Raw genomic sequence first — 27208 nt, 5'->3', positions numbered from 1 at the left:
CATGAACCGGGAACCAGGCAGTGTCCTGAGCACTTTGCCTGGATGAACACATTTAATCACCATTTAACTAGGCTACACAGAGGAGGAAACACACAGACGTGAAGAAGAAACGTGAAACAGCACAAGGGCAATAGTCAGAAGTAGCTTTGCCCAACAGGGTGATTACATAGAAGAGACCGTCAGCTTGGGCCCAAGGCGGGAGAACCTGGTTAGAGGTCACGGGACTTTGGTATCCTGGTGGGAGTGACCAAGGTGCCAGAGCAGGTGAGCAAAGCAATATGCTAAGATTCCGTTCAGATTGTAAGACATAAAGCAGAACTGGGGGTGGAAAAAGTGGAGCCACTAAGAGGACACTAGGGAACAGCTGGCATCACCATCACCACCTTCGATGTTCCTGACCCCTGCCCTTTGACCCTCACAAATGTCCCCACAAGGCAGAAATGTTCATCTCTGTGTGATGCCTTATTATCTGTCATGGGCACAGTTTTAGCCAGGACCCAAACAATCTTACACTATTACCTCGAATAATTCTGACTCAGAGAGCTCCTAGTGTTCGAGAAATACTGGCTCTCAAAGAGATAACAGGCCCTCTGTCCCCCACCTGGACCCCCCTCCTCTTCTCTACCTGACCAATCCCCCTCTCAGAGTTTTGTTGAAAACCCCGGCCCACTGGCAGTCACCGTGATCCCTCTGTACCTCTAGGCTGGTGAGGCCCTGGATACAAATGACTGAGCCAAATGGATAGACAGAGACGCTGAAACATGGAAACGGTCAATGCTTTCAGCAACATCCCAATTTTCTAAGTTTCCCAGCTCCGCAGGTCGGCTTCTGCATGGCGGTGCCTCTCACCCACTTGGCTGACAGCTTGATGCAAGCCTGCTGCTCAGAGCATGACTGTGGGCTCGGGCTCCGGGAGACTGGCCTCAGATGAGGGTGGAACAATCCATGGGGGTGCGGGACTCGGTCCCAGGGGCTGTCCCTCAGCGCTCCAAACGCCCCCCCCCCCACTAGCTACAGAGTGTCTGCTGCTGTGCACGGTTATCCAAATTGGGTTCAAGCCCCCCGTCTCCGCACTCCATTGTAAAGCTGTATTTCTATTCAGCACATGATCAGAGATCTGCTAAGACCTCATGTTGCCAACATAAAAGAAGAAGGAAGATTTCGTTAATCCCAAAGAAAATGAATTCCTCTTATATTTTCCTGGGGGGGGAGGGGGGAGATGAGAGCATTACATCGACCTCTCAAAAAAAAACCCAGAAAAATCCCTGCCATCACGAGATGGTTAAAGCACGCGGCTTTAGAGTCGGCACAAAGCTTGGCAATTACACACCTTTCACCTCTTGCCGGCGTGTTTCTCACCCTGGAGAGTCCAAAGGTCTTCCTGGGAGGCTCTGGCTATGGTAATCCCTCCGCCTTGAAACAGCGTATCAGAGAGGAAGAGGGTCAGAGGGGACATGTTCAGAGCATCTGAGTTACAGAGGAGAATGCAAAAAGAAAGGGCAAGCAAGGAAAAAACTTGTCCTGAAAATCCGATGCATTTTACTAATTCCGTACAGTTCCAGTGCCAAAGTGAGCGTGAAGGTGAGAGAGACCTCCTCACTTAAACAAAACACACACACACACACACTCACACTCACACACACACACACACACACACACTCACACTCATAGACACACACATTTACAGACACACACACACACACACACTTACAGACACACACACACACACGCACACGCACACACACACACACTCACACTCATAGACACACACATTTACAGACACACACACACACACTTACAGACACACACACACACACGCACACGCACACACACACACACACACACACAGCAAGTTAAGGTTGAGAGGGTATGATTTGTTCAAGGAAATGGACGCTTCATTTAGGCCTATTCTAGAACGAGCTTTCTGGGCACTTCCCTGGATGGAGCACATCACTGGGACACTGACACTGCCCCCCCCGCCCACCTTCCACATCTCTTAGCAGCCTCGGGTCCTTTCAGTGCTGAGCTGCCCGGCTCACCATCCACTCCCTGGACTGCCAGCCAGGCTCTCCCTTGGCTGGGCGCAGGCAATCAGATTTGGAGCATCTCTCACATGAATCGGGGTTTTGTTCCTTCCAACCTGTGTTGAAATTTACAAGACTGAAACAAAGGCCCTCACTGTGCCCTGGTCCTGGCTCCACCCGGGACACGACTCAACAACTGCACACGTGGGAGAAGGGGGCCAACTCCGATTAAGGAGCCCCATGGGAAGGTGCTGAGAACAATCTTTTCTTTTTCTTTCCAAAGTTGCCTTCGTCTCTGTCACTAGTGGCCACTCTGCCTCTGTGCTGCTGGGCATCTCAGGTACGAATGAGTTGCTGGCGGACCCCATGCTGGAGGCAGGGACCTTGGTGCACTGGGCACCTGCCGTGGGCACTGCTCCTCTGACAATTCTGCAAATTGGGCAGCAGCATCCCCACTTGGGAGATGAAGGATCAAGAGTCCAGAGCCACGATCAGAGAGAGGCTCAGCTGGATTACAACAGTTCTGACCCAAAAGCCAGGGACCCTGCTTCCAGAATAAACCAGCCAGTGTGGTTCTTGCCAAATCCCAGAATCACGACGTTTTACAGCTGAACAGGACTTTTCCTCTTACAGCTGGAAAGGCTCATGCTCATCCAAGACCCCAACAGTGAAGAGACGGGTCAAGAACGCATGTCTGGCAGGCTGACTGGCACTGACCTAGAACCCAGGACTCTGAGGCCAGTGTGCTTTGCCTTCTCCCATCTGCCTGCTCATTTATCATCGTCCAGGACTTCCCACCCGACTGCTGACCAGGCGGCTCTATGCGGGACAGGCAGATTTCATTAATTCTGGGGTCCCACCCTAACCGGTTTGGCTCAGTGGACAGAGCGTCGGCCTGCGGACTGAAGGGTCCCAGGTTCAATTCTGATCAAGGGCATGTACCTTGGTTGCAGGCACATCTCCAGCAGGAGGCAGCTGATTGATGTTTCTCTCTCATCGATGTTTCTAACTCTCTATCCCTCTCCCTTTCTCTCTGTAAAAAATCAATAAAATATATATTTTTAAAAATTCTGGGGTGCCTAGCACCTCTGTGAATGCAGCCAAAACCAAACATTGATTTTCCAGCTACAGAAGGAAGGATCTATAAATAAGTTGCAACGGGGGACATTTGCAAGAACATATGTGTGTTAGAAAAGTAGCCCTCATCTGTGCTTCCAGATAAAATAGCTTTGGAACAGTGCCTGGAGACCCTAACGTACTCCATATGTTAACATAAAAGGCAGTCAGCAATGGGGCTACGAAGGCTTGCATGTCCAAGAACTTGGGGCTGCACCGCGAGGTGCCTGCCTAGGTGCGCACCGTCAGTCCGCAGGGTGATGAGTTGGGGTCTGAGGCAGAGAGCTCAGTTGCATAGAAACACAACAAGAAGTCTTGATATTAGAGGGGGAAAGCCCTTGAGGGAAGACCAAACCCACAATAAAATAAACAAGGACCAGCCTTCTTCCCCAAGCCAGAAGAAATCAGGTTGAACCAGATGGAAATCAGGCGGCAAGCCAAACCAACCCTGCCTGCCTGTAACCGCTCCCTGCTGCGTTTTCATGGGAATGGGTACCCTAGGTATCGAGCAAGCAGATTAGCCACTGGCAGGCAGTTCTCCTCTGTAAGTGATGAACAGTGGAGAGGTAGGCGAGGTGGCAGTGAGTGGGGAAGGGTGACCGTGTTCAAGACTGGTGGCAGAGAATTAAAACCCCCTGTACCAGAGGTAGGAAATGTTGAGGTCAAATGTCACTCAACTCAGAGAGAATAAAATGTGAGATAAGTAATTCTAAACTGGCTTCTTCTTTTAATCCACTCAGTGCAAGGTAAGTGACAAAGGTCTTAGATTATAGTAAAAACACTGTGTTTAAGCATCAATCGTAATGGAAAGAGGGACCACATTAAATCGGTCCCATTCAGTTAAGCAACAGATCACAAGCACACAGTGTCAGACTGCCTGGGTTTCGAATTGTGGTCCAGGCACAGACAAGATACCCGACCAAGGGTCAGGGAATACACACCCACATCTCAGCCTCGCACTCACAGGAGAGTCACAGCTCTGATGCTCGCTCACATAGTTGCTGGAATGAGGGACTAGAACATTTATTATTTCTGACGCTGTGATCGCTTTTCTGAGCATTCCACATGTTTATCTTTTTGTTTTATTTTTTATAATTCTCACCCGAGGATATTTTTCCATTGATTTTTAGTGAGCGTGGAAGGGAGAGACAGAAACATCGATGTGAGAGAGACACATTGATTGGCTGCCTAATGCACAGGCCGGGGATTGAGCCTGCAACTGAGATACATGCCCTTGACCGGAATCGAACCTGAGATCCTTCAGTCCATGGGCTGACACTCTAACCACAGAGCCAAACCAGCTAGGGCCAGATGTTTATCCTTATTTAAGCCTCATGACAACTCTCTGAGGTGGTTACGCCTATCACTCACACACACACACACACACACACACACACACACACACACAGCACAGACAAGGAAACAGCAGTACGTCAAGGTTAGGTGACATGCCCACCATCACCCAGTGCTAGGCTGTAGAGCCAGGATTTGAACACACACAGTCTGTCTCCTCACCACACCATCTGTCATTCTTATAAAGGTTCCCCCTGTGCCTGGACCTAACAAGCCCTCAGGACCTTCAGCTTCAGTGCTGTCCTGATAGGCCCTGAACTGTTAGAAATCTCTGCCAAGCAAAGCCTCCCTACAAATTTGGCTGGGACACGGAGAGCAGGGCTGTCCAGGATGCATCTGAGGGCAGCTCAGGGCTTTATCCAGACATCAGATGTGGAGTCATCACTCGCTAGGCCAAGCCTCTGAAGCAGGGTAGACACAACACACAGAATGTGGGGGGTCAACCAAAGCTACAACGATGCTTCTTTGTCTTGCTTTGAAGTCTGAGCTTGGGCTTGCAATCTTCATCTCACAAATCAAGTTAGATTCCATCCGAAGTGTTGCGCGCATGTGCTCCTAGAATGTGACATGTCTCCTAATGCCGGAACTGACAGGTGACCCCCTGGTTGGCACCCGCTGGGCCTCCCACAGACTCTCCCTTCTTCCCAATTCATAGCATCTCAGCTGGTGGCAATGACTTAGACGGACATCGCCATGGTCTGGGCCTTTTGTATCCCTGGGTAGCCTTGGATGGTTTCAAGCGATGACTCAGAGCTGGCAAGGGCGAGCATACCATGCGTGCACACCACAGCTGCTGCTTCTCACAGCACACCACCACCCACACGGGCTTACACAATAAGCCTGTTGCCCCGGGAGGCCAGGTGCCTGCCAGCATTGTTTACTGGCCTGTGTTAAAAAGCCCATGGGAACCTGGCTCCCCGGCCAGCCAGCCAGGCCAGGTTCCTGCTCTTCCTGACTTTCCGAATGAATGTCCTAGCAGGACTTTACAAGCAGAATTTCTAAACCCACAGGACTGCAGAAACAGACAAATGTGGCAACACTCGTCTCCTCTTACCCATCCCCTATCAGCTGCATTCCTTATCCAGAAGGATCCGTAAGAGAGAACAATAGAGAAGAACCACTGGCCTTACCCACCTGGGCCCTGGAGTTGTGGTCCATTGCTCAAGGAGAAAGGAAACCTTTACCTGTGAATGTCTGAGAGGTGGCCCAAGGCCCAGGTCTGAGGCCACAGGAAGGTATGTCATAAGACAAAGAACCACCTAAGGTCTCCCACATACACAGACCCTTCATGACAGAGAGAAGAGGCTCAGTCTCAAAGAACACAGGGGGCCGGAGCAGCATCCGGCCTTATTCTCCACTAAGTCCAGTCAACAAGGAGAATCCACACTGATCCTGTGTTCCTCCAGCCCCACTCTCCGTGCTCACCCCCTACAGTGACCGCTGATCCTACAACAGCCCTAGGAAGCAAGCTGGGCATTTGAAGCTGACCAGTAACCCATTATAACTTTTCCTACTTAAAATAATAGTAAGTACATTATTATATGTTTCTTAAAATATAAGAAAGAACTTTCCACCGAAACCGGTTTGGCTCAGTGGATAGAGCGTCGGCCTGCGGACTGAAGGTCCTGGGTTCGATTCCGGTCAAGGGCATGTACCTTGGTTGCGGGCACATCCCCAGTGGGAGGTGTGCAGGAGGCAGCTGATTGATGTTTCTCTCTCATCGATGTTTCTAGCTCTCTATCCCTCTCCCTTCCTCTCTGTAAAATATCAATAAAAAAAAAAATATATATATATATATATATATATATATATATATATATATATATATGAAAGAACTTTCCACCAACAGAGCTGTAGAATAAGGGAATGAGAAGAAATGATCCACTTTCAGAAGTTGTGGCCCAACACCGGGTGGACATCCACAAAGTGGGGACATTTTCGGTTCCTGCCAAGGAGAAACCCAGTTAAGTTTTAGCTCTAGATCCTCTCTTTAAAAACTCAGGAACCCAACTTCTATAAAGATTTTAAAAGATATTTATCTATTAAAGATGAAGTAACTGAAGCCTAGTGATGGGAATGTGGGAAAGAGAGTGAGGGGGAGAGATGAGGAAGCAGGATGTCAGGAGAAAGGTGGAGGTGGGGATCTGTCTGGGGCTCCCTCTGCATCCTGACTATCCCCCCGCCTCCCCCCCCCCCCATCCCCACTGAGCCGAGAGGGCTCCAGAAGGCCCGATTAGAAAGCACCAAACTTTAAACCAGTGGTAAATGTTTGGCAACCCTTTGTTCTCCACTGGCTCAGATCTCTGTAAGGCTGCTGACAGTCCATTCTTAAGAAGGCTGTCCATAATGCAGGAGGTGCCCTTCCTGTGGGAGACAGGGACGGGGATGCACTTGTGCATGCTCAAATTCTTTGTTCATAATAGCTTCCATAAAGTCATATTTGCATAGAACACTTAAAGAAGAAATTCAGCCCGGCTGGCGTGGCTCAGTGGTTGAGCGTTGACCTATGAATCAGGAGGCCACGGTTCGATTCCCAGTCAGGGCATATGCCCAAGTTGCGGGCTTGATCCCGAGTGTGGGGCGTGCAGGAGGCAGCTGATTAATGATTCTCTCATCATTGTTTCTCTCTCTCTGAAATCAATAAAAATGTTTTTAAAAGAAAAAAATTCAGAATAACCTGTAATCTACCTACCTAGAAATAGCCATTGGTAGCATACCTGTTGTATTTCTTTCCATTCATTTTAAAGTTAATTATAAAAGTGAGCATCTGGTATGTTCATCTTTTCATTCTTAGTATGTTGTAAACATTTTTCATGTCTGTAAATATTCCTGAAGGTATAACATTTCCATGTAGTTTTAATAAGTATTTCTTTGATTTCTAGGGAGATTTTTTTACATTCATTAAACATTTTTATCTTTTTCTACTATTAAATTATTTGTTAATATAATTTGACCATTTTATATTTAAAAGTGAATTGGATTTCTTTTCTTATTTATTGTGGTCTTGTCAATTTTACTGCAATTGTGGTTTTTTTTTCAGCTTGATGATGGCATTTTAGATTGGTTTTGATTTTTAGACAATTAGTTTTTAATGTATAAGCATTACATCTACGAACAGTTGCATTCATGATTATTCCACTTCTTTCATACCTTCAAAGTTATTCCACGTGCCTGAAGAGTTAAATATTTATTTCTCCTTCTTTGACTTTTTTTACTTTGTTTTTTTACCTTTAAGATTCTTTTTTAGTGTTTCATTTGCTACCTGTATTGCTTTCATTATAACAGACCACTTGAATATTTAGCCCAAATGTTTTTGTTTGCCACAGAATAGATTAATTTTCTTCTACTGCTGTTTTGGGCCTTCACCTATATTTTGAAGATTCTTGTAATTATAACAATATCCACAAAAACTTGGCTTATAGGAGTCAAGTGCAGTTTGAGAAAAGGTGGAAAGAAACCCACATACCACGAAGGTCAATGTCCCTCACTGCAGCCTCCCAAGTCCCAAGTCTACACTCAAACACCATGATTATTTGAAATCAATGAATCCTTTTGGGAAAGATTAATAGGTATTTTATACATATACAAACCTAGATATTTAATACAAACGTATCTCATGTAGTCCCAATCCTCAGATCTTGCGGATAATTAAGAGACCAATGTCACTCCAATAAATTCAATAAAATTTTTTAAAAAGCACATCAATGCATTTCACTGAATTCTTCGGCCAATAATTTTCGGGAAAGAAAATAATTACCCTGACAATTAGACCCAGAGCAGTGTGCTCCTCATCAAAGAAGACCAAAGATGCCTGTGCCTACTTCTGCATTGCCTTAACAGCTTAACCGATTTGCACCCTGATGAAATCTCAAAACCAGTCTAAGAAACCCACCTGCTAATAAAATGATGAATGAGATTCATGTGATTTTTTTATCCTAATACCCAGATTCATTTGCATATTAGAAACCCTTTGCACCTTAGATTATATAAAAAGCTGCTGGTTTCCAAGAGCCATTCACAGCGCACAGCTATTGCTATAAATTCAATTACTCTCATTAGCATAAATCCCGTGTATTCCATCAGGCTGATGGGCTGTCATTTTTAAACAGATTGCTCTCTGCCCTGGAGGACCGCCCTTCCGTGCAGCCTTGGATATTTTTCGATCCCGTATTGAAGGAGCACTCCTTTGCGACACAGAATGAAATCCGTGTGAAAACCAACAGGCCTCTCAGAGCTGACTCGCAGGAACCTGCCTCCTGCTATGGGCTCCTTCGCATTGTGCGGACCTCCCAGCTCCCCGCTTAGACCCTGCCCCCTGCCAGTCAGGGCTTCTCTCCGCTGTCAGGCGGCCAGATAAAACTCTTCACTTTGGGGAGGGTCCTTGAAGCCCACTCCCCACAGTTCAGCTGAGCAAAACAACAGACTGGGAGGGCAGTGGGGGAAGGGGAGAGGGGGGGATCAGAGGCTGGCTTCAGGCAAGAAAGCGCAATAACCCAATAATGTATGCAAAGTGTAAATGAGTTGGGGCAGGGACAGGTGAATGGGGGGGGGGTGAGATTACTCTTTCCCTCCTAGTTCTCTTCCCTCATTTCCCTGCTTCAACTATCATTTCAAACATCATATTTAACTGACATTAAATATGGATTCTGCCCTCCAGGGAAGGAGGGGAGGGGAAGTGCAGGCAGGAACAATATGTAAAGAGCTCCAGCTAAGTGCCAGAAGATCGCCACCCCCACTGAAATGTCACAACCCACCAGATTGGTCTGATCAGTCCCTGTTGACATGGCTGAGATTTGCAAAAAGCCATTCATCATGCAACAGAAAGAGGAAGAGGGGCCACAGAGAAGATTCCAGAACTAGCGGGGCGGGGGGGGGGGGGGGATCTCTGCTTCTCTGGGTGCCTCATTCCTTCCTCTCTCCTCCCTGACTTCCAGGATCAACACACAGACCCAGGCAAGCAAAGGCGGCATTTGGGCAGCCCCCAAATTCTGACCACGGCGCCAGCAGGAACAAAAGGCACAAAGCCAGGAGGGCCCTTTGTAGTCACTGGTCCTGCTAGGAAACCGCTTGGTGCCTCACGAGTGTTTCTCTGAGGCTGATTGATACTCCGGAGCAGAAAGCCCATGAGAAAGTCCCTTTCCTTCTCAAAACTGAGGGCTTCCAGTAGGCTTGGCAAATGTGCCAAGCACCCCCCAACCCCCTGGCTTTCCATGGTGAATGCCTGTGTGGGGCAGGAAGTAAGCTTGCCAAGCTCTGTTCTCAGCTAAACACGCCCCAAGCAGACACCAGGTTCCCATGTCAATGCGGGCTCCTGGGTCTTTGCTGAAGGCCTGGGCTGTGATGAATATGTGAGAAAAACAAACATTTGTCCCAGGGCTGGGAAAGAAAGGAAGCAAAGCTTGGAGAGTGGCTCCCCCAGGCAGGCCTGGGAAACCCCAGGGGTCTAATTGAAAGGGTTGAAAATAGTAAATATGAAATCTAAACCCAGATGGTGCTTTTTCAAAGGAAGCAAACCACTCATTACGCTGATTCCTTCGCATAAGATCACCTTCAAAACAACAACAAGAAGCCAACCTTCCGCCACCACTATCTTTCCGCCACCACTATCTTGCTTCCAAACCCCACTCTGACAGCACAGCTGGGCAGACAGGAGCCGTGAGCAACGTGGGGGTCGTTGGGAGGAGGGGGTGACTTTCTTCCTCAATTGCCACTTTGGGTCATGCAGTGTTAGAGATACTGTTCGTTCCTTCTGCACCCTGGGTTCAGGTCTCAAAATCCTTGCCTGAAAAGAGACCCAAATGGGGGGGGGGGGGAGAATGAACTTTGTTGACGCCAAGTGGGCCAGGAGAAATCTTATAAGGAGAGCAGAGATTCGGAGGACAGAACAAGGAAAGCACGTGCCCCCCCAGTTCAAGTTGCCCCGACTTGAAGTCTCCCAACAGGAACCATGAGCAGTCTTCCCAAAAAAGGGAGACTGAGCAAGTGCACCCCAAATCCTGGAAGACCCCTCCATAGAGTGGCAAGCCTGCCACCTTGCTCCTTCAGCTTCCTTTGACTTACTTCTGTGTGCACACGGGTCCCTGGGAGATGGACACAGCTTAGGCAGACCTGAGGAATCCCCAGATTCCAGCCCCCCTCCCAGAGACCTTATCATCACCAACACTGCACCCCAGGAACGCTCATATATACCCTACTTCACCACGCCGAAGGCACCATCTATTATAAGATGCACCATTGTTGTAGAGACTATGACATGCCATCAATTTTAAGAAGCAGACTGATTTAAGAGATGTTAATATGCAAAAAACATGAGCTTCTAGAATCAATGAAATACATTAATAGCTGACACTTACTGGGAACATAGCCGGTGTCAGGCCCGGTGCCAAATACTTCCCATGGATTATCTCATTCACTCCTCACAACTGTAATTATCTCCATTTTTCAAATGAGGGAAGCAGGTCTGCACGAGCTGAATTAACTTGCCCAACATCACACAGTGTGGCCAGTGTGCACATTCAGGCCTGTCTGAATCCAGAGCCCAAGCATTTACATCTGTGGGGTCCCTCAAATGCCCTAGGATGGATCTTGGGAATATACATTTTCAGCCCTCTCCCTGTTGAGTTTGATTCATTAAGTCTCTATTGCTATTGACAGAACTGTATTTTATTTTTTTAATCCTCACCAGAGGATATTTTCCCATTGATTTTTAGAGAGAGTGGAAGAGAGAGGGGAAGACAGAGAGAAACATCGATGTGAGAGAAAGGCATCGATTGGTTGCCTCCTGCACACACCCAACCAAGGCCAGGGCGGGGAGGAGCCTGCAACTAAGGTACGTGCCCTTGACCGGAATCGAACCCGGGACCCTTCGGTCCACAAGCTGATGCTCTATCCACAAGCCAAATCAGAACTGCATTTTATACAAGCATCTGGGCCATTCCGATAAAGGTGGTCCAGGCGCCATGCTCGAGACCCTGAAGGAAGTCACCGAGTGCAGGTTCACAGGTGTCAGTCCTGGGGTGTCACCATGGCGCTGGAAAACACCACTTCATTAATTTGGGGTAACAGGTTGTAGCCAATGAGATGCCGTCAATTCGGTGGCGTTTTAAGAATTCTCTTAATTAAGAGAATCACTCTGTCCTGGTACGCCAGCCACACTGCCATTCCAAAACCAAGGTCCTACTCTATATCTGAGAACTGGCATCAGCCAAGGGCTGGCCCACTTTAAACCAAGGTCCTACTCTATACCTGAGAACTGGCATCAGCCAAGGGCTGGCCCGCTTTGTGGTTGCTTCACGCAGAATCCACTGAGCACAGAGGGGGTCGAAATGTTTCTTCTCAATTCCATCATCTTGGGAACCATCCCTCAGTCCTCAACACAAGTCAACATTCCCACAGCAAAGGATGCAGCCTCTGAAAAGTGGGAGCGATGCAAATTCTTTCTGTTAGAGCGGTGTCTGTTAAAATGGTGACAGACTCCCAGAGCAAATGAATGAATAAGCAGCAGGTGAACATTAATAAAAAATTTGGAGGAATACAATTATGATTTGTTTGAGGATTTGGATTTTGGGTTGTTGTTTTTTTTGTGTGTTTTTTTATGGACATGCCCTTGGTTGCAATCTTATATTGCTTACATTATTCATATATGCCAATAGTAAGTTATTTTTTAGTTCATATGACTAAGATTGTATTAATATTTCATAGTGTCCCTTAAAGAACACAGCAAATTCCAAATGTTCTTGAACAACCACTCATCAGCTGACCACAGATCTAGGGGCTCGTGTGAAAGTAGGAGACAGGGAGTCAGAGCACCCACTCCTGATACAATTATTTTACAAGAATGGGATCAAGTCTTCTAAGTTCATCTGGGATTAAGGACTCTTTAGAATAGGGGCTACTTACAGAAAAGCAGAAAAATACAACAGTAGCTACCATTCATCCAGCACTTAAATAATTTGTTTATTCATTCAGCAACGGATACCCCACGTGCTCAAGAAGCCCGGAGTCTAGTGGGGGAGATGGATAACTTTTGTTTAATTGATTTTATTTTTTTACAGAGAGGAAGGGAGAAGGATAGAGAGTTAGAAACCTCGATGAGAGAGAAACATCCATCAGCTGCCTCCTGCACACCCCCTACTGGGGATGTGCCCACAACCCAGGTACATGCCCTTGACCGGAATCGAACATGGGACCCTTCAGTCCGCAGGCCGATGCTCTATCCACTGAGCCAAACCAGTCAGGGTGAGAGGGATAACTTTTAAGAACGCTTTCCAAAATACAGAGAGTACGATGAGCTCCAGCCGGGTGAACAGAGGCGTAAAGGGTGTCACAGAAGGACCAACTGGGTGGGGAGGTAAAGGCTGGGAAGCGTACTGCAGACAGAGGAAGGCGCACGGGCAGAAAGGTGTGGAGGAGGTGCTGACGGACACAGGCAAGAGCAAGGACCCCTGTGGCTTGAGATGGTGGAATAAACGGCACAGAGCTAGAAAGGTCACGCAGGACCATGTCAATTAAACCAGCCATCGGAGCTCCGCGTCCCCCTGAGGAAGGTTCACAGCCCCGTATCCAAAATGAAGAAAAATTTTTAAAGAACAGTGAAGTTCGAGGAGCCAAGATTGTGTATTTTACAATCACTAGAGGGGAGTTTTCTAAGACCTACTGCAGCACTGTACAGAGCCAAGGGCCACAGAGAATCAGAGAAGACAACTGCAAGCCCTAACTCAAGACAACTTTCCAGAATATGCCTCACTCCTGGAGCAAGGGTCCCTTTTTTATTTGCAAAACAACAGAATGCTGTCTGGCCAGATACGACTGCCCACGCCTCCTTCCAGCTGCTGCTGAGCATGGTCAGGGCTAATGAATGAAGTCATCCATGGATGCGCCTCGCTGTTTCCTACCCGCTGTCCTTTATTTCCCTACAGGGTTCCTTGCCAGGGGGGCAGCAGCACAAGCCTCCCCTCTGGCTCTGTGCTCCCCACAGGGAACTGCATCTGCATTTTCCTCTCCGGAGTGTTCCCCAAGGCCGGCGGAATGGAAAGATTAACCAAGGAACCCTCTTCCCTCTTGCAAGGATGCCGGAGGCTGTGACCCACTCAGGCTCAGCATGACCCAAGATCAGCCAGCCTCCAGGGTGCCATTCTTCCAGATGTCTTTCTACATATGGGAGGGAGGGAGGGAGGGAGGGGGGAGGGAGGGGGGGAGGGAGGGAGGAAGAGGGAGGGATGGAGGGAGGGAGAGGGAGGGATGGAGGGAGGGAGAGAGAGAGAGAGAGAATGAGAACACTAGTCATAGCATCTTATGACCTGTTCTTTCTGTTAGGTTTTTGTGTGACTACCTTCCCACTTCTGCAAACATAAATGTATGTGATCACTTCTAATGACTCTGTGCTATTCTGCTAGATGGTGTGCCAACTTTACTTACTCCTCTAGTGAGAAAAATTAGGATGTTCCCATGATACTGTATTAAAACTACTTCTGGGACAAACACCCTTATGCCTGGCTCTTTGCTCACTAGCCCAAGTATTTTTTGGGAATCCCTAAGAGTGAACTTGCTGGATCAACCATTTGCACTTTCTCTCAGGCTGTTGGATCCATATCCCAAAAAGCCATCTGGAACAGCTGGGTCAACTCCCAGCCCGCCCCCACCCCCTGCACGCCAGGAAAACACCCATTTCCCACACCCTCACCAATTCTGGGTATTGTACAATGATTCAGCCTTCATTTGCGCATTTTCAATAAAACATCGCTGTTCTGATGTGTCCTGACCTCCGAAGTGCTTGGACAGCAGCCCTGGGGGAGGGGAGAGAAGGCCCCAACACAGCCAGGCGCTGTGGGCACCAGCATCTCTCTGGCCTCTCCTCTTCCAGGGCAGGAAATAAAAAGGCCCCGGGGAACTATCTTTTCTGTGTGCCAACTGGAGGTGAGAGGGATCTGGGGAGAAGAAGGGGCCATGGGTGTCCCAGCTCCCCTCCTTCACACTCCCAGGTGGAAAGCTTTCACTGCCCCCACCCCAGCCTCCTCCATCCAAACAACATCTGCTGGTGAAAGCTCAAGAAGCGAAAAGCAAATACAAGGGCCAGACGGGAACAGCTTGGACCTGCAGGTTAGAAGGGCAGTCTGTTCCCACCAGGGACCCCGTTCAGCTGCAAACTGCTGCATTTGACATTTCAATGCGACGGGGCGGGGTGGGGGAGGGAGAGGGGCAGCGAAGGGGCTGCGAGGGGACCTGAATAGGGACAGGAGACAAAACAATCTGCATCTCTTTAATTCCGCCACTTGTTCTCCCCTTTCCCTCACCAGAATGTGACATTCGGGAGCAAAAGGGTTTCCTCTCACTCTCTTTTTTTCCTTTTCCTTTTTTCTTTGACATTTAAAAACAATATACACTTGGGTGCATTGAAAGCTGGGGAGGGGTGAGGGTGGGAGGGAGAGGAAGATTGTTTCTGGAAAGAATTGAACCTCGGGAAAGCTGCTTTCATCTTCCCTGGGACTGGTCCTGGCAGCCGGATTCCTTTTCATCGCTTTGGAGGGGAAAGTGAAAGGACTTGGGTTTTTGCACATAAAAAAAGTCAAGTCTAGCCCTACCTAGAGAATGTGCTTTGGGGCAGGGGCGGGAAGTGCTCATTCCTTGGAAAGGCTCTCAGAGCTGTAGGAACAGGATTCTCCTGAAGCTGACCTCAGGCAAGAGCGACAGGACCTCTGAATGGGCTTGGGGTTAAGGTGGGGTCAGAGCCAGTGCTCTCCGACCCATTCCCGAGGCTGAGTCAGTACCCACTCCCTCTCCAGGCAATACAGCTGACCTTTGAACAACACGGATTTGAACTGCACAGGTCCACTTATCCATATATTGTTTTAGTAACTACTGTAGATTTATTCTCTCCTCCTTATAATTTTATTTATTTACTTTTAAATGTATTTTTATTGATTTCAGAGAGGAAGAAAGAGAGAGATAGAAACATCAATGATGAGAGAGAATCATTGATTGGTTGCCCCCTGCATGCTCCACACTGGGGATTGAGCCCACAACCCAGGCGTGTGCCCCGACCAAGAATCGAACCGTGACCTCCTGGTTCATAGGTCCACGCTCAACCACTGAGCCGGCCAGGCATCCTCCTTATAATTTTAGTATTCTCTTTGCGCTAGCTTACTTTAAGAATACAGTATGTAACAGATGTGTAACATACAAGATATGTGTTAATCAACTGTTTGTTATCAGTATGGCTGCTGGTCAACAGTATGCGATTAGTTAAGTTTTGGGGGAGTCAAAGGTTATACATGGATTTTCTACTGTGCAGGAGTCAGTGCCCCAACTCCTGTGTTGTTCCAGGGTCACCTGTACTGCCCTGCAGCCTCTGGCCTCGGGGGACACCACGGGATGGGACAGAGAACACATTTAACCATCAGGCTTGTCCTTTCCAATCCCCCTCTCTCCCCAGTCTGCAGATGAGAACACTGAGGTCCAGGAAGATTAAAGACGCTACTTAACCTCACTGAGCTCAGTGAAGCAGCCCCAGGCCCCAGCGCTTCCTCTTCTAGAAACAGCCCTCTCAGCAGGCCTCCTGGCTCGGTGAAGAGACTGAGTCACAGCTCTCGGTCTAAGTCCCAGGGACCTTCTCCACCCACAACACAACAAAAATAGCAGGAAAATCAAGAGAAGTGCTCCCCTGGGGGAGAAGGAGCAGGAATGTCGCTGGTGCTGGAGCAGGAAATGGCCAGGCTTGAAATTGAGAGGAAAGGACAAGGTTTCATTGTGAGGCCCTCGGGGACTTCAGGTGGCTGAGTCTGGAGAGGTTCCCTGAACTCGCCACCAGGACCCCTGAGGCATGTGGGAGGAAATGGCCATGTGTTCGTGGCCTGAAGTGGGGGGTCACTGAAGGAGCCCAGGCCAAGATGCACAGGTGCCCTGGAGAGGACGGCCTCTTCCCAGCCAGCCCAGGTGGGCAGGGACAGTGCCCACTGAGGCCCAGTCACCTCCCTAGGGTGGACAGCCCCAGGCAGCCCTGGCCAAGGGCACAGGAGTACAATGTTCTCCCGCACACCAAAGGGGAATGGAAGCGCACCAACGTGTATTCACAGAGCTGTGACCTTATTCTGTACCCCAAGCTGGTAAAGTGAGACAGATGGATCAGATACGTTAATGTCTAGATCTACGTCACAGTATTTTAATCCCTTCAGCCTCCATGTCTGACCAGAAAGAACTGAACCGAATTAAAAATACTCTTTTCCTACAGTAAAAAATATTATGTAATGGAATAGGACTTTTTTTAGAAAGAATTTTTTTTTAATCCTCACCCGAGGATATTTTTTTCCATTGATTTCTAGAGAGAGTAGAAGGGAGGGAGGAGGGGGGAGGAGAGAGAGACACACATTGACTGGTTGCTTCCTGCATGGGTCCCTGCCAGGGCTGGGGAACCTGCAATCGAGGTACGTGCCATTGATTGGGAATCAAACCCGTGACCCTTTGGTCGGGAGGCTGATGCTCTAACCACTGAGCAGCCAACCAGGGGCAGAACAGATGTTTTTTTAAATCTACGGTAGTACAGAGTTCCCATGTATCCGGTACCATCCTGCACTGATGTGGTACATGGAAACCTTGTCCTTTTTCTGTTCCAAGATCCCACCCAGAGCTGCACGTGGCATGTAGCTGTCATGCTCCACAGCTCTCCTGGCTCTGGCAGTTTCCTGGACTTGCTTCGTGTTTGACGACCTTGACAGATTTGAGAGGTTCTAATCAGGAATCCTGGGACGTGTCCCTCCGCTGGGAGTGGCCCACGGTTTTCTCATGAGTTGACTGGGGCTGTGTGCTTTTGAGAGGAAGACCAGAGGTAACTGCCATCTATCGTATCATGCCAAGGGTCCATCCCATTAACCTGACTCATCACGGTCGAAGGTGACCTTGAGCACGTGGCCGAGGGAGTGTTTGTCAGGCTTGTCCCCTAGGAAACGGCTGCTTTCCTGCCCGTCACACGGCCTCTTTGGAAAGAAGGCTCTGTGGGCAGCCTACACTGAGTGGACGTACGCTCCACCTCGTGATGGGCGAAGCACTGAGATCAACTATGTAGATCTCTTCTGCATGGAAGATCTGCGATACACTACTGTGCAATGTGGGCTGCGATTACTAGTTTACCCCTGCAGTTTTAAGAACTGGGTCGTGGAGTGTGTCAGAGTTCTCAAATTGTGGTCCCCAAAGCTGTGGGGATGCAGGGCGGGAGTGTAAGGGCTTCGGGAGAGGGGAGGCAGGGAGCAGGGCTGCAGAGTCTGGCCGAGATGACCGCCCACCCATTACCACCATGGCCCTGACCCGTGCCCGCCCCCTCCCCCGCGCCCACACAGTGGCATCATACTTTATGCAATCCTTGACTCTCTGGTCTTGTTCTCCCACTGAAGCCCCCTGTCTGGTCTGATTCAGATCTCCAGCCCTGAAGCGCCTTCTGTGCCTAGGCCAGAGCACATGGTCCATAAATGCTTCACTGAGCGAGTGAGTTTATTAGCTAGCCAACCTCGGGCGAGGTATTTATCCTCTTGAAGGCCCAGAGGTCTCGCTTTTAATCTGCAGATGGTAACTCCTCCTCCTCGGATAGCTGAAGTGAGGACCAAACCAGGCCGCGTGTGTCAGACACTTCCGGGCCTGGCCCAACGTGGGTTAGTGACCCTGAGTAGCTATCCCATGTCTCTCTAGGGGGCTCAGAAATGGGTCATGTGAATTCTGAAAGAGTGAACAAAAAGGCTCCAGTGACTAATGCGAAGGGTGGGAACGGGAAGCAGCAGGTCTAGGAAAGAATAGGTCAGGGTGGCCAGCTGGGAGCACTGAGACAACCTGGAACACGCTCTCAGCCAGAGAAAGGCAAGGCTGTTCCCAGGGGCCTCACTTTGACTCACGGTCCAGAGTTGATGCTGCTCTAGTCACTCCTACTTCCCGAAGGCCCAAAGGCAGCAGAGGACCAGCAGGGCCTACACACACTCACACACACACACACACACACACCACACACACACACACACACCACACCACACACACACACACACACACACACACACACACACACACACACACACACACACACACACACGGCTCAGCCTCCTCAGTGCGGCCTCTGGCTCAGTGCAGGCTGCCCGAGCTGTCCAGCTCTCTGACTGCAGACAGGAACCACATGAGACAGGATGGCCGAAACCCCAGAAGGAGGTCCAGGGTGCGGAAGGGGAATCAGCTCGGCCCAGAGAGCGGAGATTTGGGTTAAGGACAAGCTCACCTATTCCACAAGCTTCTTAATTATACGGGGGGGGTGGGGGGGGGGGAGGGGAGGGGGAAGAAGTAGTAGTAGTAGTAGTAGTAGTAGTCGTCTAGACCTGCTGGCCCTAGAAGTCATAGAAATAGCTCATTTTTACCAACAAGTTTGAGTACTCTGTTGTCACGACCTCCCCATGATAGAAGCTAAATCCCCACTATTTATATCACTTCCTTGGAGCAAAGTATTGCCCCCTAAAACCTTTTAATATGGCCTTGGAGAGGTGACATAGTGACCAAAACCTGCCCATCAAAACAACTTATTAGTTTTGAATTTATTTTTAAAATGCTTTATTATTTTGTTAATCCTCACCAGAGTGCATTTTTCCATTGATTTTCAGAGAAAGTGGGAGGGGGGAGGGAGAGAGAGAGAGAGAGAGAAACATTAATGTGAGAGAGAGAGACATCAATTGGTTGCCTCCCGGTCCACAGGCCGATGCTCTATCCACTGACCCAAACTGGCCAGGGCCAAACAGATTTCTTTTTAAAGAGAGCAGCTACAGGCAGAAAGGACCGGTGTGGAATTCAGAAGACCAGAAAGCAGCCTCGCCTGGGTGCCTAAGTCACCATCCTGGTCCTGAGTTCACTGCTGAGCCAGGAAACGTTGGGAAAGTGTGTCTTCAAGGAAGCCCTAGACGTTCAACACCAAGGACTGGAATACAACCCGAATGAAACCCATCTAGCAAATTCCCTCCCCGAATGGTGCACATACGTCCGGACTTGCCCAGCCACCTGCCACCATCACCCTGTGAAACTGACATGGTCAGATGTACACTAGCAGAAGACTTGAACTGAAGCCGAGTTAGATTAATTACATCATTTTGCTGTCCGAGCTTAATTCCCCTAAAGTTACATCATGAAACCAGGGCCTTACAAAGGATTAGGGACCAAAGGAAGGTAGATGTGCATGAGGTTTCCATATGGCCATGACTCACGTCTGGTAGTCAGGTCCCAAATGTGGGCTCTCATGACTCACCCCTGATATCAGCACCAAACCCGTGCAGCCTGCACACATGTGCATCTCGGGCCTTGCCCCCTGCTGCTGGGAAGCCAGAGGCCCCAGGTACCGTCAGACGCGAGGGGAGCCACACACAGGACGCACCATCCCAAGCAGGGCCTCTCCAGGTGTCTTTGCTTGCTCGGGGAGACTTCAAGACCATCTTAGCTCGGCGTTGCCCCAGAAGGGGTGCTGCCTGCGATGCCACAGGTGCTGCGTGGCAGACAGAGGGTCCAGTGTCAAATCTATTTGAGAAAAGTGTTCGTTCCTGGGTGTCCTCACTGCAAGCCTCCTCAGGGCCCTCACTCTGAATGCCCACGAAGGCAGCGGAAGGCTGCATTTCCCAAAGCTGGCTCACTGGGGAACCCTTTTTTTTTTTTTTTAAATGTATTTTATTGATTTTTTTTCTTTTTCTTTTTTTTTCTTTTTTTTTTTTTTTACAGAGAGGAAGGGAGAGGGATAGACAGTTAGAAACATCGATGAGAGAGAAACGTCAATTAGCTGCCTCCTGCACACCCCCCACCGGGGACGTGCCTGCAACCAACGTATATGCCCTTGACTGGAATCGAACCCGGGGCCCCTCAGTCCGCAGGCTGACGCTCTATCCACTGAGTCAAACCCGTCAGGGCTGGGGAACCCTTTTGAAGCAGAATCCCTGGAGTTAGGGCACTGAACACCCCACTTTGGAAAAGCATTTATAGGTGTAGCTTCTCCCTTCACTGTTCTCCTTGCCACGCAGACAGAGAGGCCTCCAGACACTTGAGTTTCTACGACCTCCCCTCCTGAGAGTCCAAATGCTGCGGACTGCCAGGGAGAGGCAGCATGAGACGGGAGAAGGGAGAGTAACGTGGAGAATGGGAGAGGGAAAAGAGGAAAGGGAGAAGGACACGGGACACCCCAGCGGGCAGGCAGGTTCACACCAAGGCTCAGTGCAGGCACCACCACGGCCCCGAACTTCCCCTTCCCACTCCCGGCGTGACCATCGCCCCGTGCCCTCCCATGCCCTGAACCGCAGCTGCCTGGCAAGTCAGCACCACGCTTCTCCTACCACGTGCCCTCTGGCACCTTAGGCTCTGGCAATACCAAGAACTTGACCTGCCTCCAAGAAAACACGGCAGCCGACCCAGTATCCATTCTCTGCTTCTTTCTTAGTAACAGCTAACAGGCTGTATTTTACTGCCTCCCTTGAATCCAGGCAGAGACTGAGAAGCCTCTTTCTAGGGAGCTGATGCAGTTGAGGGCACAACCTTTCGCCCCATTCTCCTCTCTCTTCTCTGCTTGGAACACAGGCACCCTGGCTAGAGCTCCAGCAGCCATCTTGTGACCTTGAGGACAGAGGTCAGATACCAAAGGTGGCCAAAGCAGAGAGCGACAAGTTGCCTCTGTACCAGCTCGGAATTGTCTGCTTTCGGACTTCTTCTATATGTACAGTATATATGTGTATTTTATTGATTTCAGAGAGGAAGAGAAAGGGAGAGAGAGAAATATCAAGGATGAGAGACAATCATTGATTAGCTGCCCCACACTAGGGATGGAGCCCGCAACCCAGGCTTGTGCCCCGATCGGGAATCGAACCGTGACCCCCTGGTTTACAGGTTGACGCTCAACCACTGGGCTATGCTGGCTGGGCTCTGGACTTCTTTATGAGAAAAGTAAGCCTTCATTTGATTTAAGCCACTTATTTGGTTTGTCTTTTAGGCAGCGAACCCTAAATCTCCCACAGCAGCCAGTGGTTTCCTGCCTCTGAGCCTTTGCGTGGCTGTTCTTGGCTGTTCGCTCCACCCAGGAGAGAGTTCACAGCAAGAAAACAAAGATCCAGAAAGGTAAGGAACGCCAGGGCCACACAGGTGTGTGCTCCACCCTCCCCCTCACTTCTCAAAGTGCGGTGCTCAGACAAGCGGCCTTCCAGGAACAGCAGCTACTGACCCAACAGTGGTGAAAAGCACTCCAGCCCGGAGCCTCCAAGCCAGCCCGTGACGGAGCATTTCCCAGCTCTCCTGGCAAAGAGCTGTTCCCACGTTTCTTGGGGCAGATGTGGCTCACTTTTATCCCTCCCCGCAAAGAGCACTGCGGACCTGGGGCAGCCCTTTATTCCCAGAGCAGCTTAGCAAGGAATCCGCAGAGCTGCTGTGGGAAGCTGGTGAGAAGGCAGCTGGCCCTCCAGCTGGGCCCAGGTGGTGAGGACAGGCCCGAGGTGGGCTGGGTGAGCCCGGCGGCAGCAGATAAAGGGGTGCTTAGCCCAGCCCCAAGGAGAGGGGCCAAGGGGTTGCAGCGCTGCTGCCCAGGCTGTGCTAGCCCCTCAATCAGTTAACATCAGGCTCAGGACCAGACTTTTTTGTCTTCTGCATAATGCAGGCCAGCTTGGGGGTTGGGGGGGGGGGGGGGGGGCCTGGCCCAGCTGGGCACACAGCATGCCAGTGGTCCCGCCTGCAGGACACCCTGGAGAGTTCAATGCTCTGCATTCTCATGGCTGCTGGAGATGAGGAGGCTCATTCTAATGCAGAGCTGGGGCGCTGAGATTCTGCATTTCTAACAAGCCCCCCAATGGATGCCTAAGCTGCTGAACCGCAGACCCCACTTTGAATAGTGAGGACTCGGCACACCCAGGGTTGAATACTTCACCCCACCCCCAGCCCATCCTGACTCCATGGCACTGAGAAAGGTCTTTCACTCGCTGAGTCTGTTTCTTCATCTGCAAAATGAGTGATAATCAGCACTTGGTCCATAAGGCAGCAGGACCCTGAGCCCGCAGCCCCCAAGGGGAGGACTGGCGTTCCCCTGCAGGCTGTGCCTTCTGCACAGCAAGAGAAAGACCCCATAGGATGTTCAAGCAGGGTTTGGGGCCCAGTGACATTATTACCACTGAGAGGCCATGTGACAGCATGGATTTTAAAATCAAACAGGCCTGAATGGCTCGCTGAGTCTCAGAAATGCCTCTGTAACTTATGGGATACATGGCTTAGAAGCCCTAGCCAATTTGGCTTGGTGGGTAGATCATTGGCCCTCGGACTGAAGGGTGCAGGCTTCAATTCCAATCAAAGGCACGTATGTCAATCCGGCCCCGGTTGGGGCGTGTGCAGGAGGCAACCAATCAATGTGTCTCTCTCACATCGATGTTTCTGTCTTTCCCTCCCTCTTCCACTCTCTCTAAAAATCAATGGAAAAAATATCCATGTTTGAGGATTAACAAAGAGACTTAGAGAAAGGTTTTGTTGTTAGGAAGTTAAAAAAACAGCAAAGAAAGAAGTCTTTAAAGTGCTTAGCACAGGGTGTAGCATATATGAGGAATTGAAGAAATGTTGCTTTCCTTTATTCCTATGCTAGTTTTCCACTTTCCTATCTTCCTAGAGCAAATGCAACCCATCATTAAATCATCAAAATAGGGGAGATCTTAAACAAGTCCGTTCTCTCAGTGTCTAGAAACAACTGTGCCTAGTTACACACAGGAAACCCCACTGGGAACCCGATTCTACAGCGACCAGAACTCTCTCTTTGATGGGAATGGTTCTTAGGAGCTCAGCTAAACGTCTAACAAGTCAGGAGACGGGGATTCTCTTTCGGGCAGACGCTCAGCACACACCCCCTCAACTGTTCTGACTTAACATGTGTCTATGATACTAGAGCCCTCCCCTCCAGGGAATCCAACTTCCGGTCCACAGAGCCCACCTGCGCCTAAGAATGTCGAGTTGCTTTGTGAAGGCAAAGTCAACTACTTCTGAATCTCCAGCCTCAGGAGGCTGCCGGCCAACGTGGCAACACTGGCCATCCCCTCAGAATGACCATCCCCAGGACACTAACCCAGGTACAGACTTACTTCCTCTCCTCCCTGCGGGGGGAAAGCCTTTCAACTTCTTGGGGAAAAGATCCAGGAGAATTTAGGTCAGACTCTTAACAATGGTAATCTCTGAATGGGAGGATTCAGAGGGTTACTGGAGCATTAATTTATTTTGGGGGGAAATATAATAAAGATTTTTTCTAAATTAAAAGTATCTCCTAGTGGTTCTGTGAAGGCTACTACACCGTTTGGTGAGCCAACAACCTTTGATTTAGGGTATCTAATGAATAAGAAAATTTCTCCCTCAACAACGAGGAAAGAAACGAAAATCTCAATAAAACCAAAGCAGTGGAAACAGAGAAGAGCATGTGAAAATAGGAATCCCAGCCAAGTGACATTTTACATCCTTATTTCCTCCCAGAAGCAAAGATTCCCCATTTGGAGCAGTGATACTCCTTGGGGACCGAGACCCTGGATTAGGGTCAAGATTCCCAGGTCTGACTCACAACGTAGTCACTTCCCAGACGTGTGACTCCAGGCGAGTCACTTTCCTCGTTTGAGCCTCAATCTCCTTAGTTTCTGAAAATACCTCCACTGTCCAGCCATGTTTATTTAGTTGTCATAACACCCAAATTGGCCAGCCTACGGGCGAGAAGCGCTCTGAAAACACCATAAACATTATAAGGGATTATTAAAATTATTTTTTCCTCCTTATCTTTATTACCGAAAGTATTACAGCCCTGACCGGCTTGGCTCAGTGGATAGAGCGTCGGCCTGTGGACTGAAGGGTCCCAGGTTCAATTCCGGTCAAGGGCATGTACCTTGGTTGCGGGCACGTCCCCAGTAGGAGGTGTGCAGGAGGCAGCTGATCGATGTTTCTCTCTCATCGATGTTTCTAACTCTCTATCCTTCTCCCTTCCTCTCTGTAAAAAATCAATAAAATATATTTTTTAAAAAAAGAAAAATACTCACTTTAAAAAAAGAAAAAAGAAATAAAGTATTACAGATGTCTCCCTTTTCCCCCCATTGATCCCTTCTAGCCCGCACCCACTCCCTGCCCCAGGCCTTCACCACATTATTTATTGTCTGTGTCCATGGGTTGTGCATGTATGCATACAAGTTTTTTAGTTAATCTCTTCCTAAAAGTCTTTATTATTTAAGCATGTGTGGCATCCTACCAGGCCCCACTAAATCACCTAACAAACCAAAGGTAATCCTTTTCCTCAAAAGAATGGCCTTTTCTGTTTATTCTACCCTCAGGTATACTGAGAACGTGAAATGTGATCACACTGGCCCAAGCAAGCTTCCCCCCACTATTTATTCATTCCTTTTTGCTCCATCCCCCAGTCCCATGTGCCTCCTCCCTGCCTACAGGCAACTATGTTATCCTGGTTAATATGGAGCCTTCCGTACATGTCCCGTAAGAGCTGTGTGTATGTGCACATCGTTTCACGTTTCATCTTGCTCCTCAGAGTTCTCCTGGAGCTCTGCGGGCCCAGGTGTTGGACACCTGGTCCATTTCCTCTCCTTGTGGCACTGCACCTCGTGTGCATCCAGGGCACTTTGCCAGCCTGACCTTCAAGCTTGGAGGACGCCCTGCCACTGGAAGTAACACTGCGCTGAGCATCTCTGTTCAGACCCTGGCTCCCAAGGCATGCGCACACTCAGTGTGCTTGCTCCCCGGCCCAGCCTCCTCGCGTCCCCACCACGTGTGGCTTATGGCGCTTTCTAACCGAGACAAAGATCCAGACACAGGGACACCTCATGGCGCTTACCTGTCACATACTGATGACTACGGAGAGTAAGCACTCTCTATGGGTGTTTGCTTCAGGTGTGGGGGAGGATTCTTCTTCTGAAAATGCATGATCGCATCCTTTTCCATTTTGTTGGGAGTTGCTCTCCTTCTCCTGTTCATCTGAGGGTTTTCTTGCACAGCCTAAGTATATGTTCTTCTGTTCTGTCATCTGGTGACCTTACCAGAGAGCCTCAATTTTTATGTGATCAAATTCTTCCCTTTGCCGTGCTGTGGTTTGCAGGTAAATGTGAAGACTCTTTCAACGGTGGCTTTTGCCCTTTTGTAGTTGGGGTTTTTCTCCTACTCAGCGCACCACTGACATTTGCACAGGTAACAAATGTGGTTTCACGTCAGGAGACAATCCTAATGGCCCATGACATGTTACTGTCAGCACGGTCCTAGTCATAGAGTAGTAGGTAGGAGAAGAAGAACAGTCACACAGGTGGGAAAGCTAAGCCTTTGTCAAAGAAAAACAGTGCCAGACGCGTGTAGAAGGCAGATTTTACTCAGACTACTGCCAGAGAGGAGAGAGATTCTAGTATAAACTGAGATTCACTCCAGTTAAGACAAAGGTAACGGAGGTTTCTCAAGGGAGAACAGAGAGGAAGCAAACAAACCAAAGTCTATGGGGAAGTGAAAGGAGGGTAAATGAAGGAGACTAGCCCAGCTGGTGTGGCTCAGTGTTTGAGAGTCGACCCAAGAACCAGGTTCTATTCCACGTCAGGGCACATGCCTGGGTTGCGGGCTCGATCCCCAGTATGGAGCATGCAGGAGGCAGCCGATCAGTGATTCTCTCTCATCATTAATGTTTCTATCTCTTTCCCCCTCTCCCTTCCTCTCTGAAATCACTAAAAAGCCTTTAAAAAGGAATAAGGAGACCAAGGAGAGCCAGGGGTCCTCAAACTACAGCCCGTGGACCACATGCGGCCCGCCAAGGACATTGATCCGGCCCACCAGGTGCCGCTGCCTGTCCTGCTTAGCAGCTGACTCGTCCCGGGCCCGCAGTGCACATAGGAATTTGTTCATAGTTCTTTTTTTAAACTATAGTCCGGCCCTCCAACGGTCTGAGGGACAGTGAACTGGCCCCGTTTAACAAGTTTGAGGACCCCTGAAGTAGACTATGCGGAAATGGGAAATTACAGAAGGGGAGTGAGGGGAGAATTGCTGCAAATGGTCTGGCAAAGTGAGCTGAGACAATGCCCATTTAGATTTGCTAGCACTGTGCTTTCTTGAGCAAAATCTCAGCACAGGGCTGAGGTCACTTTTAGGGACATAGCCTGTGCAGGTGGAAACACAGTGTTCGGGCCAGTCTTTGAACGGGAGCTCACAATTCACGCCTCCTGGTGGTTAGGTAACTAGTGTATGGCTAGATTTAAATACCAGCCTGCCTGACCATCAAGTGCAAGTTCAACCCGTTTTCGGTTGGTATATGTAATGTCACTGAGGCGCTTATTTGGAATGAGCCGTGGGAGGCATTTATAGACCCGGGGAGGCTGCCCAGCTGCCCTCGGGGTTGTGATTGGGTCTCCGACCTCTGGCCCTGAGAGAGCAGGAAGTCTTGTGAAGGAACGTAAGAACCGTTTTTAAAAATCCCTTTGTAGAAATCTGCCACCCCGTGAGACAAGTTAAAAAACCTCATGGGAAAGTTGAATGAATGGTAAGTTTAAGGTATAAGAATATGTAAGACCTATTTGCTTCGTGATGGCAATGTAACTTGGGAGAAAGCCTAAACATTTCCTTTGCAGACATGGGAAGGAACTCTCAGAAGGTTCTAGAAGAAGCCCTCTCAAGTCCCCATTCTGAGACACAGCGAACTCCCTCAGTCGGTTTTGGCCAAGAGTACAGCTTCAGGAACCACCTGGATATCA

This window comes from Plecotus auritus, assembly GCF_963455305.1.
Source record: "Plecotus auritus genome assembly, chromosome: 15".
NCBI lineage: Eukaryota > Metazoa > Chordata > Mammalia > Chiroptera > Vespertilionidae > Plecotus > Plecotus auritus.
This window is presented reverse-complemented; position numbering follows the sequence as displayed.